The 13503-nt window shown below is 36.4% G+C and overlaps 1 pseudogene; it reads left to right on the top strand.

The window, feature by feature from the left end:
* Nucleotides 1-13005: 13005 nt before the first annotated feature.
* Nucleotides 13006-13111, top strand: LOC129401502 (U8 small nucleolar RNA; annotated as a pseudogene).
* Nucleotides 13112-13503: the final 392 nt, after the last annotated feature.

Genomic DNA, 13503 nt, shown 5'->3' with positions numbered 1-13503 from the left:
GCGTGCAAGGCAAGCTCCCTGCCTGCTGTATTATTGCTCCAGCACACCCACTTGACTGGTTAGTTATCTAACCAAATCCAGTTTGAGTTTCTAGTATTTGAATGAATTAATAAATCCCCTCTGATAAAAATAAAATACTATTCGTGAAATAGCATCTTGAATTAGTGCATCAAAGTCTTTTTTGTATATTCTTAACAAATAATGCTATACTATTCAAGGAAAAAATAACTTTTTATTGAAAAGAATATAATTTCTATATAGATGACATTTTCTTTCAAATTACTCTATACCTTCAGTGAGGTTTCAATTACAATTCCAAAAGATTTATTTCCTAGTGAAAATTTACAAACTGATTAAAAAATTCATGAGAAGAAGAAACAGTCCTGTAATAGTTCAATACAAAAATGTTATGAATAATAATGAGATTGGTTGACAAAACAGTGGAGGAAGTCAAAAGCAGATTCATATTTAAAATAAAAACTGAATGTGTTTGATATACAATACAAAAGGTAAGTCATATTTTTAATGGATGATGTTAATATAATTGACTTTTATTTGAGAATGAAGTATTACTGCACCATTACATAAACTATGTAAATTATAAAACTAATATGAAATAAAAATTTAAAGCAATTTAAAATGGTTATGGGAATATATTGATATACATTCTGTCAGAAAGTATTTCTTAAACAAGTCATTAAAAATTTCAAATATAAAATTTGAAAACTTGATAATTACAGATAGATTACATATTATAATCCTATAAAACTTATGTATTTATCACATTTGATTAATAATTTGATAATTTCAAAATTATAACATCCTATGAATGTATTTTCAGCATAATTATTGAAAAGACATTACAATCAAAGGATGTTTGGGGGCTCTTTTGGGCCATGAATCCCTTTAATATTATATAAAATTATAAAGTAGTAAAATAATATTCACAGGCATTTATATAGTGTTTTGTCAGTCTCCTAATTGGGCACATGTTCCCCAGAATTAATGGCTAATTCTTACTGTTTTCATAATTTGTTGCTAAACTATGCACACATATAAACACACATTCAAGTATTCATGAGAGTGTTTTAAAATATATATTACCCTATTTTTTTTTATAATTTATGGTTCTTCCCTTGCCTATTCCCTTGCCCTTGACTTTTAGATGATGTATATTTATATTCTCATGCCTTTTGTGTGTGTGTGTGTGTGTGTGTCTGTGTGTGTTTGAGTATGTGTATTTGCACGTGTGTGCGTGTGCTCCGGTGAGCTGAGGTCTCACTGGTAATTCTTTGCAAACCAGGAATCATTTCAGTGCAAGGGCCTGCAGTGTTGACAGTTAACTGGACTATCTACTGTCCTTTAGTAAATCATCCACATCTACATGTACTTATATATGAATCCAAATGTAACTAAAAAGTTAAATTATTTAATTACTGCTTACACGTAATTGTCAGCAGAAAGTCCTCAAAGTGTGTGGGATGTGACTTGCAGTATGCATACTCCTTACTGGTGCTGATCAAGGGTGGAGGGAAGTCATTTCCCTGACTGAGTGTGGCCCACCTACAAGTCCCTCTGTGTATCTTTTTCTCTTTTCTCTTTTGGTGCTTGGGTCATCCCCAGCAGTGCTAAGGGATCACTCCTAGTCACTCAGGGGACTATATGGGATTCTGAGGATAGAACTTGGGATGGCCACATGCAAGGCAAGAACTTTACAGTCTATACTACCTAGATAGTTTATGACCCGCTGTCCTATCTCTCTGACCCTCTTCTGCCTATCTTTGATGTCCTTCTGGAGATTGAACCCACAACCTATCAGAGATGCCTGCATGACAAGTGCTCTGTGGTTGATCCACATCCCTGGTTCCCATCTCTCCTCCGGACACACATTTTTAATTTTCTATTATTTTTATTTATTTATTTATTTTATTTTTTAAATTTTATTGAATCACTGTGAGATAGTTACAAGCTTTCATGTTTGTGTTACAATCTCGCAATGATCAAACACCCATCCCTCCACCAGTGCACATTCCCACCACCAATATACCGGTATACCTTTCCCACCCCTCCCCTGCCTCCATGGCAGACAATATTCCCCATACTCTCTCTCTACTTTTGGGCATTATAGCTTGCAACACAGACACTGAGAGGTCATCATGCTTGGTCCATTATCTACTACCAAGATCTTACAGCCTAGTTCTCTCTCTCGGAGAACCTGGCAAGCTACCGAGAGTTTCCTGCCTGCAAGGGAGAGCCTGGTAAACTCCCCACAGTGTATTCATATGCCAAAAACAGTAACAATGACGAGTCTCATTCCCCTGACCCTGGAAGAGCCACTAATCTACCATTGGGAAGGATGAGTCAGGAGAGGCTGCTAAAATCTCAGGACTAGGACGAACGGAGATATTACTGGGCCTACTCGAGCAAATCGATGATCAATGGAATGACAGTGATGCAATGATAGAGTGATGCCTCTCTGAAGAGCCTGGCAAGCTCCCCGTGGCACATTCGATATGCCAAATGAAGTAACAATAACAGGTCTCATTCCCCTGATCCTGAAAGAAGCCTCCAATCGTTGGGAAAAACTAGTATGAAGAGGCTGCTAAAATCTCAGGGCTAAGACGAATATAGACGTTACTGGGCCCACTTGAGCAAATCAATGATCAACAGAATGACAGTGACAGTGACAGTGATACAGTGATACCTACTGTCCTTAGGGAACCTTCAGGGCCAGGCTTGGGGGACCAATTTAGAGACTAAAAAACGTCTCTACATAAATGTAAACACATAAACGTCTGTGAACACGATTTTACAATTTTGTATAATATTGGATGGAGTCATGGCCCACTACAACAACAACAAAAAATCCTTTAAATAAAGGGATTCTCAACTGCATGAAGTGCATGCTAGGTGTGCTGGTTACTGTTGCACTATCTGTTGCACCCATTGGTGCTCAGGAGTTACTCATCTTCTCACACCTGGCAACACTTAGGGGACTATATGAGATGCCAGGGATCAATCCTGGGTCTGCTGTATGAAAGGCAAATGCCCTACTACTGTACTGTCTCTCCAGCCCCTCTGGATATATTTTCAAAAGGAGTATCTGGTACTGTGGTCTAGGAGAGACATCCATTTGTTAATGTTTTTGATTAGGACTGTGGTTAGATTATTTTTTCTAAGAATCAGAAAATAAGGGAATCTCTATATGGTATCTTGAAAACTGCAGCTAAATCTGGAGCAGGATCCTTGGTAAGCCGAAATTGTTGGTTACTTTATCATTTGGAGTGAGCTATACTTTTCTCCAGGTTAGTCAGATTTAGCAACTAAAAGAAATGAGATCCAGTTAAATATATATCTCTTAACGATATTTTAAAAAATTGGCAGCTTATAGTCAAATTAATCCTATAAATTGTTTTTATTCATCATTTTTTGTGTTTTTAATTGAATCATTGTGAGATATATAGTTCCAAAGTTGTTCATGATTGACTTTTGGGTATACAATGTTCCAACACCCGTCCCTTCTCCAGTGCACATTTCCTGCCACCACTGTTCCCAGTTGTTTGATAATATTCAAAACACCTGTTGTTTAATCAAAATTCAGATTTAGTTGGCAGGATGTACTTTATCTGGCTATCATTTTTGCCTCTCACGAGATGGTTCTCACCATTCATTGTCCATATATAAATAACTTGGAGAAAACAAAGGCATTTAGCCCATGAAATACCAGTAGGTATTTTTCAGTATTACTTACAACAAGTACCTTAATCCAGGGTGTCTACTGAATTGCAGAAAATATCATGTTCAATATTCATTATTTGAACTTCTCAAATTGTTGGCAACTTGGGAGTATATGTCATCTAGCCATTAAGGTTACCGGAGTATTAAAGTAATTTTAAGTTTTTATTTGAACCAAATTTCTAAAATACCATACCATGGATCTATGAATTTTATTCTTTGGTTTTGGTGCCACACCGAGTTATGCTCAGGTCTTACTCCTGCCTCTGTCCTCAGGGATCACTACTGGCAGGCTTGGTAAATCACAATGGGTGCTGTGGATCAAAATTAAGTCCACCACATGCAAGACAAATGCTCTACCTTCTGTAATATCAATCTGGAATCAAGATCTATAGAATTTCTTCTTTGAGAATGTGTCTTTTCACCTGTTTATCCACCCAACTCCCAAACATACTTCTACTGCCTAACTTTTACTTAGCATTTAAGTTCCATATTCTTATATATTGTAGATGCACCCTATGAAATAATTCAAGTAACTGTACAAAAGCTAAACATAAAATACTAGTGAAAATAAGTAAATTACTATCTGTTGTATTTTGTGTAGAAGAAATTTAAGATTTGATCTAAATCTACGGTCTGTGATCCATGGCATTTGAGGGCATTAGCTAAAATTATACTTTAGAACTATTAAGATTACTTTGAAAAATATTGATATTCTTTATCCTTATTTCACATTTCCAAATTATCCATGGAATTAATTAATAAAGGATACTTAGTATTCTTTGAACTTAGTTATAGTAGTAGTTACAGTGGGCATGTTTTCTGGCCAATAAGAAATATGAGTAATACAGTGGCTTGAAGCGATTTTAGGATTTTTTTTTCCAAATGAAACACTGTGACTCAAAAACTATTTCCTCCCGTAAACCCAGCGTCCCTCCCACCCTCCCCAATACCATCTCCCCCCCCCCACCCTGCCACTGTGGCAGGGCATTCCCTTCTGTTCTCTCTCTCTAATTAGCTGTTGTGGTTTGCAATAAAGGTGTTGAGTGGCCTCTGTGCTCAGTCTCTAGCCCTCATTCAGCCCGCAACTCCCTTCCCCCACATGGCCTTCAACTACAATGTAGTTGGTGATCGCTTCTCTGAGTTGCCCTTTCCCCGGAACGTGAGGCCAGCCGCGAAGCCATGGGGTCAACCTCCTGGTACTTATTTCTACAGTTCTTGGGTATTAGTCTCCCACTCTGATATTCTATATACCATAGATGAGTGCAGTCTTTCTATGTCTGTCTCTCTCTTTCTGACTCATTTCACTCAGCATGAAACTTTTCATGCCCATCCACTTGACTACAAAATTCTTGACCTCCTTTTTTCTAACAGCTGCATAGTATTCCATTGTATAGATGTACCAAAGTTTCCTCAACCAGTCATCCGTTGTGGGGCATTCGGGTTTTTTTCCAGATTCTGGCTATTGTAAACAGTGCTGCGATGAACATACATGTGCAGATGTTGTTTCAATTGTACTTTTTTGCCTCTCTGGGATATATTCCCAGCAGTGGTATTGCTGGGTCAAATGGGAGCTCAACCTCTAGTTTTCTGAGAGTCGTCCATACTGTTTTCCAAAAGGGCTGAACTAGCCGGCATTCCCACCAGCAGTGTAGAAGGGTCCCTTTCTCCCCACATCCTCTCCAACAGCGGTTGCTTTTGTTCTTTTGGATGTGTGCCAGTCTCTGTGGTGTGAGGTGGTATCTCATGGTTGTTTTGATCTGCATCTCTCTGATGATTAGTGATGCAGAGCACTTTTTCATGTGCCTTTTGGCCATTCGTATTTCTTCCTTGGTAAAGTTTCTGTTCAGTTCTTCGCCCCATTTTTTGATGGGGTTGGATGTTTTCTTTTTGTAGAGAATGGGCACTGGTGAAGGGATGGGTTCCCGAACTTTGTATGAGGGAAGTATAAGCACAAAAGTGTATAAATATGTAACTGTACCCTCACGGTGATTCTCTAATTAAAAATAAATAAATTATAAAAAAAATAAATAAAAATAAAAATAATAAAATGAGACAAAGGCAAACTTCTAAAATATTATTGATATTCTATGATTTATAATGCTATTAATAATCATACACATAATTCCAACATGACACTCTTCATTCTTTCAACGCTCCCAGTATCCTCCCTCCCAACCCCCTGACTCAATTGTGTGGATCAGTTCTCCACTTACATTGCCTTTGAACCTTTGCTGCTCCCTGCCATGTATCTTTATGTCCCACATGAGAGAGATTATTCTGTATCTGTTCCTGCCCTTAGGACTAACTTTACATAGCATGATGTTGAAAATTGCATAATTTTGTTCTTTTCAAAACAATAAAAACAAACTTTAGAACTACAAGACAATTTAGTTAACAGAAGGAAAGGTGTAATCAGTTCAGGAAAAACTGAACAATGGTGAGTGACAGTGACGGGATAGGCCTTTCAGTGGTGAGTGTAATATGATATATGCATGTTGATTCTGTGTAATCCTAAAATTTATGGAATTTGTAATGCAATTTTTAAATAATAAAAAGGTATTTAATAATTTAAAAAAAAACTATCTCCTCAAATATGCTCTTTTCCTAATCATGGAGCCTACAAATACCACTATGCCTCCACATGGCAAGGTAGTATTAAGGGCGTTGAAGGAATAAAGCTGATAATCAATCAATCTTAAACAGATTTTTCTGGATGTTTTAGTGAACCCCAGTCATCATGATAGTTCTTTGCAATATAAGAGGGAAGCAAAAACAGAGTGTGAATTATAGAGTTTCAATATGCTATGCTATTGGTCTTAAAAATGTAGACAGGAACCGAAAGTCACGGAATGCAGATAGCCAATGGAAGCTAGAGGAAGAAAAGAAATGGAATCTCTTAGAGCTCTCAGATAGAATGCCACCTTTTCAATATCTTGGGTTTAGTCTGGTGAGAACTTTTTGAACATCTGATTTGCAGTATGTTTGCATTGCTTTAAGTCAGTTATGTATCTGGCAATTTTCTACAGAAGTAGCAGGAAATGTATGCGGACCTGCACTTCATATTTTAGAAACATTTTATTTTATTTTTTTTAATTAACAGAATTTTTCTTTGCCCTTGTTGTTTTGGTGGTGTTAGGGCTCACATCTACCCCATGCAGAGCTTGCACACTTGACTGTGGTGCTTGAACATTACACCCAAAGACGTGGGCAGTGTGGGACCAGACCACTGAGACTCACCTCTGGGTCCAAGACGCTTAGTTCAAATGCCAAATTATTTCCTGTAAGATATGATATTGCATTCCTATTTATAAAAAGTAGACGGCCTTTTACTCACCATATGAGAGGGGTGGGGTTACTATAATTAGTACTCTGTCCAGTATTTTACTTTTTTTTTTTCATTTCGGCCCAATCAATTGGTCAATGTAATTATGATTTTTACAAGGTAAAATATTGTCTCAGAGAGATCAGTTAATTTGTCTACCTTTTAAAAATAAAATCTATCTGAATCTAACAGATCTTAAGTATTATATTCCATCTTTGTTAGTGTAAATAGCTAAAATATGGTATGCCATTTTCACTATTTGAACAATTAGTTGAAATAAGTAAAATTTTCAGGAGGAATAATGTGTTCTAAAGATATGAAGGTTAAGAAGAAAATAGAAGATATTTGGTTAAGAAAAGTTTTCTTATATCTGTTAAAGTATAACCTCAGCAGGTATTTCTAAAAAAAACATTTTACATGTTACCTCATGTACTAACATTGAAGGGTATCTCTTACATAGGCTGAAACTTGGAACTTTTTTCCTTGTTCTGATTGCATTTTGTTGTAAATTTAAAAGAAAATTTTGATATTAATTCCAGATTTAATCTTATGTAAGTTATGATTTTGGTTTTGATAAAAATCTGAGCCATTATTTGTGAAAAGAGAAATTGACGAATGAGTTTAACTGTTTATAGGAGTTGTTACGTTGTTCTGAATGAAACAGAATTTACTTTTTCTTAGTCTTAACGAAATTATCAAAAATTTCTAAGGGAACAAAAAATGTCAGAGAATGTGATTCCATACCATTCGGTAATTTTTGATTCTATTAAAGTTTACTTAAAAAGTTAGAAACCACATATAACTTATCATTTATATTTTTTGTCTGATCTACGATTGAATGTAATTCTCTTGAGTTCTGGGAGAATATAGCATAGCAGTTAGGGCGTTTACCTTGCACACAGCCGACCCGGGTTTGATTCCTCTGTCTTTCTCGGAGAGCCGGGCAACGTACTAAGAGTATCTCACCCATATGGCAGAGCCTGGCAAGTTATCTATGGCGTATTTGATATGCCAAAAACAGTAACAATAAGTCTCACGATGGAGACATTATTGGTGCCTGCTTGAGCAAATCAATGAACAACAGGACAACAGTGCTACAGACGGTGCTACCTCCAGGCAGAGAACACAGTGAACTCCATAGAAATATATTTCTTCTTTAAAAATGACTATTTTGATTTTTTTATTACATCAAAAGTTTCATTTTATGTCTTATAAGTGATGTTTCTTATCTTTATAAGTAGACTCAGAAAATGTTGCTTTTTATTTAGGAAGCTCTATGGATTGCTCCCATTTTAGTGGAAGAAGATACATAGCAGTCAGGCAAATGGTGCAAATGGACTCCTCTTAGCGAAAAACATTTGGTGCAGCTGAATTCATGAACCGAACCATTATCATAAGAATTAAACTTTCTTTCATCTTTTAGTTCTGAAGCATCAATTTGTATCAACCCAAGATTCTCCTCAAGGAAAGAGAGTTTACCCTGCTTCTAGGTTTGACAACTGTTGCCATCACTAGTTTAACTTAGATCCTGTTGACTTCTTCAGCCAAATATTGAGCAATGGGAAACACTAGTTAGCGAAGCACACAACAGGCATTTCAGCTGTGGGGATAGATTTGGCCTCACCATTATAAATAGAGTAAGAGAGGACCACCATGTTCAGAACAAAAGGGATATATGCTGATCTACACAAAACAGGAAATAAATAATTGCCAGCTCTCAATTTTCTTGACCTTGATTTACAAAAATAAAATTGTACGGAGAATAGTTATACTTTACTATTTTGACAAGTGGAACTCTTGTCTAGTAGAATGAGATGAGTTAGTGTTTTTCCTTAACATTATGGAAGTGATGAACTTTGTAAGAAAGAAAGTGTTCTTACATCAATTGACATCAGCTCAAATAAAACTAGTTCTCCAAATTCAAGTTAAAAATTTTCGGAGCAATGTCTGTCTGACAAGCAGATTACAATGAAAAATGACACATAGAAGAATTTAAGTCGCCATTAATTCTAGACTCTTGCTAGTTTTAGTTACCAGAAAGAATTTAATTAACTTCAATTTTGGTAGATAACAAAGAAGAACATCTGTTTTCTTGATCTAGAAGGAGTTAGAATCAAAGTTTTGAGCCATTAAAATAGAAGGATTAGGAATCCCAATTGAACTTTATAGCTGATGAACAAGTTCAAGACCATTACTTTTTTCAAACTATCTAGATGACTAGCTTAAGTGTTATTAGACTGGTTTAGTCACTAAGTAGGTTTGTCTTATAATGAACAAATTGCTCCAATTTATATAGAATTATGCTACATAAATTTTTGAGTCAACTTTTGAGAGAAATAATCATTTGAGAAAATTAAATTCAGTTACTTTGGTGACCAACTGTAAGTACATACTGGTGTGAATTTTTAAGCCATTTATTTTAAGTTCCAGCATGATTGGAGAGTTAGGAGAAATGAATATTGTTGACCACTCACATTATTCTAAATGAAGTAAAATGAGTAAGATTTTTGCATATGTATAATAATCTGGTTTGATTTCTAGTCCTCAAAATAAATTTTTATGGCAATACAATTCAAAGAGAACTAAGCCAGGTAACAGAATAATGGTATGCAATATATAGGATACTCCTCTGAAATTCAATTCAGTGAAAGAGAGTTCTTAATGCTTCCTGAATGAATTATAGCCCAGTAAGATACTGCTATAAAAGTAGCAATACCATTAGCATAGGCAGTAAAGATGGTAGACTGGGATGCTTTGATACGCCAATTTAATGTTTGTGATTATGCTGCACAGATTCTGTCTTTCACAAACCCATTTCTATGGCAACAGGGAAATGTGAAAGCCCATTGCATATAACTAAGACTTTTGAACATTCTGACTATCCTAAAGAATACGTTATCTTCTTTTAATGCAAAAATTTGAGAAATTGAAAATTACTGAATAACACATGAAGCAGAAGATCTGACATCTTATAGTTAAGCCAGCTGAAAGCATTATTTGATAGCCTATTAGATGCAGCTGTTTTATGTAAAAGCAAAGAGAGAGGGGAAGAAAAGAGTTGAGTCTGTAAAATGTTTTAGTCCAAATAAGCCTTCAGCACTTGGTGATAGGAAATGAAGCCAATCTTCCTGCTGGAATTTACTTTTAGGATTCCCTTACAGTTTTTGAATGGGATATTTTGAGATACAACACAGAAATCTCAATAATACATAAACAGACGATAACCCAAGGAAACTTTTAATAATCTAACAATCTTGTAAATGCTTTCTTCAGAAATTAACTTGGGGAAATTTGGCATGCATTTTCTTATAACAAGGGTGAATCGATTATTGAATGGTTGAAAGCACACAATGCATATTGATCTGTTCACGCATAGCCACTTTCTCCCAGCAGGCACCCTGAAGCCTGGAACATATTTTTAAATAGGATTACTACTCATTAAATTACAATGACCTGAAGCAATGGTCAAGGAAATGAAATTGCCTCAGTTCATCATGGTTTGGAGCCCTGCCATGATCTTCAGGTGGCTTTCTTTTCTTTAGTGGAAGTCAACAGAAGAATGTACAAGGATGAATAACTGTAGCTATGTCCAGAATTATGCCAAGAAAAATGCCAAATTTTATAGCAATGATTCAATCTTAAATATTGCCATTATTTAAAAAAAGATATAATTACTTATAATTTTCAGGAATTTGTTAAGTATATATTTTAAATCTAAATTGTTGCTATGTTGTAAAGTTCTCTTATGCTCGGTTCTAAAATTTAGAATTCATTATTAGTCACTTTACAATACTGTTGTGTACAAAAATCTGTATTCTTTAGATAAAAGTAAAGCATATGGGACAATCCGATATAAGCCAAATATCAGTATCTTTTATTCTATGAGCTATGATGTAGTTTTATTTTATAATATATCATGTAGTTTTTCTTTTGTTTTATGACTGAGAAGGACGTACAGGCAACTACCCAAAAATGAATGATTCTGGATGTTGATGGAAGCATCTTGATTAGATGATCATAAAAGAGTTTAATGTGATGTAATGTGGATATACTATATTTCTGTCAAAGTTATCTATTATTCATGTAGTCATTTTTGGACACAGGAAAGTAAAATTATGAGTTTATTTTTATGTTAGTCTCTTTCTGTCCATATATTGTTATTTCATGAGCAGCCCTGTATTTGCACTTCACAATCTTACCTTATTTTTACTTTCCTAATACTTTGACTAAAAAAAATGTTCACCTGGTACGGTACATGCATAAAGTTTTTCTCTGAGAAGCCACAAGTGTGTGGGGAACTAAGGACAGTTAGGTAAAGAAGGAACCAGTATGACAATTATAGTTTGAAATGATCACTCTAGAAAAGAACTGAGTGTTGGAAGTAGTAAAAGACAGAGAGAGAGAGGAAGAAGGGGAAGGAGGAGGAAGGAAGAAGGAAAAGAAGGAAGAGGAGGAGAAGGAAGAGAAGGAAGAGGAAGAGGAGGAGGAGGAGGAGAAGGAAGAGGAGCAGAAGGAGGAGGAGGAGGAGGGGGAGGAGGAGGAGGAAGAAGAAAAGGAGGAGGAGGAAGAGGAGGAGGAGGAGGAAGAGAAGGAAGAGGAGGAAGAGAAGGAGGAGGAAGAGGAGGAGGAGGGGGAGGAGGAGAAGGTACAAGCAGGAGGAAACTAGTAACACTGGTGGTAGGAAAATTTTTACTTTTTTCCTCTGAGAAAGTGGTCCTAATCACAAAAGTTTCCATGACAAAGTGACAGCACCAACAGTCAATCACAGGCTTTCCGGGGGGCATCATATTATATAGCAACAGTTTACACTTTCAGAGCTTTAGGAGTTACTGGTCTTCTCCCTAAAGTTCCATTTCTTGTTCAATGTCTTCATCCTGGTGTGTCTTGGACTAAACATGAACTATCTTAGCTCTTTGGAAACTTAGAGACTTTTTTCTTCACCACTTACAGTCTCAGCACCATGAACTGGAATGACTCCTAGACCCTTGCATGGTGTCACTTCCACACCTCCACACCTCTGCAGCTGTACTGTTTTCATACTCAGAATGAGCTTCGTTTCCTTGTGCTGTGACGGAAGTAGGTCCTTTCGGCCTCACTGGCCAGGCTATGCAGAATGACCTTCTTTCTCTCCACTGTCTCCATTAGCTCCTGTCGATATGTTACTTTGATTTCCACTTTGACAGTTACCAGCTGACGTACTGTACTATTTTGGTTTATTCAAGGGCCATGCCCACTGTACACAGAATTTGATTCTGGCTCTGCACTCAGGGATCACTCCTGGTGGGGCTTAAGGGATCTTGGGGGGTACCAGAGATCCAACCCAGGTTGGCCTCATGCCACTTAAATGCCCTATCCTCTATACTGTTTCTCTAACTTTTCCACTCTAGTTTTATACTTATTCTTTGTGTCTTTCCAATAGGATATGAATGGTTTAGGTAAGAGAATTTGTATACTGTAGATTATTCTGTATCTAGAACAACTAAGTGTAAATTAGTTGAGCAATTAAATAACTAATGTAAGTGTAAACTAGTTGAACAATCAAATAAATTCATGAAGGAAGAACTCCTGAAGTAAGAACTGCATCCTTGTTTTCCTTTGTTACTAGCCACGTTCTTTGACAACTTTAAACTCAATCTAGTTCATGGGTCTTTGGGAGATAAGGGACTGGGAATATGGGTAACGCGGTAGAGCACAGGACTAAAGTGTATAAATAAGGCCCTGCATTTGATTTTGGCGCTGCATTGCCCTGTCGATAAGTGCAATCCTGGTGGGGTGAGCATTCCAAGCCATGTACTAGAGCAACGGCCTCACATTATAGGAAGTGCTTTACCAATGCTCCGAGAGAGCCTCTTTGAATGTTGTTGCTTCTGCCGCTGCTGCTACTAGAAACATGCCACCAAGCTATTAAGATATATGTACATTTCAACTCACAAACACTGAAATAACTGTTCCTCTACTCAGAGGGCAGATAGACTATGATGACTGGCACTCACCTCATTTGTGATTCACATCTCGAGAGATTAGGATTCACAACGTATTAATGACTCCTATAATATTCTTTAAAAATCTTAAAAAATGATTTCATACTTGTTGGACCGTCTGATAATTTAGTTGCATACGTCAATATCATGGTCTTCTCAAGAGAACAACGAAGTGCAAGGTAAGAAGAACGTTATTTCTAAGGAGAGGACTTACCCATTGGGAGAGCAAAATGTTCAGTATGACAAGTGAGTCAGAGTCTATGAAATAGCTTTGCTTTATTCCTGGTGCTGAACTAGACTGTTCAATTGTATTGGTAAACAGTGAAACTATTTTGAGGACTCAAAACATCAGTGGTTATTACCTTGGAAAGTAATGTGTGGAAAATTTAGCAGTTAATTTCCCGTAAGTTTCAGTAGTTGTAGTGGTTGGTCCCATGCAGACTTTCTGTTGAGAAAATAATG

The sequence above is a fragment of the Sorex araneus genome, chromosome 1, assembly GCF_027595985.1.
Source record: "Sorex araneus isolate mSorAra2 chromosome 1, mSorAra2.pri, whole genome shotgun sequence".
In the NCBI taxonomy this organism is placed as follows: domain Eukaryota; kingdom Metazoa; phylum Chordata; class Mammalia; order Eulipotyphla; family Soricidae; genus Sorex; species Sorex araneus.
The sequence above is the reverse complement of the archived record's forward strand: the minus strand, read 5'-3'. Positions and strand labels throughout refer to the sequence as shown.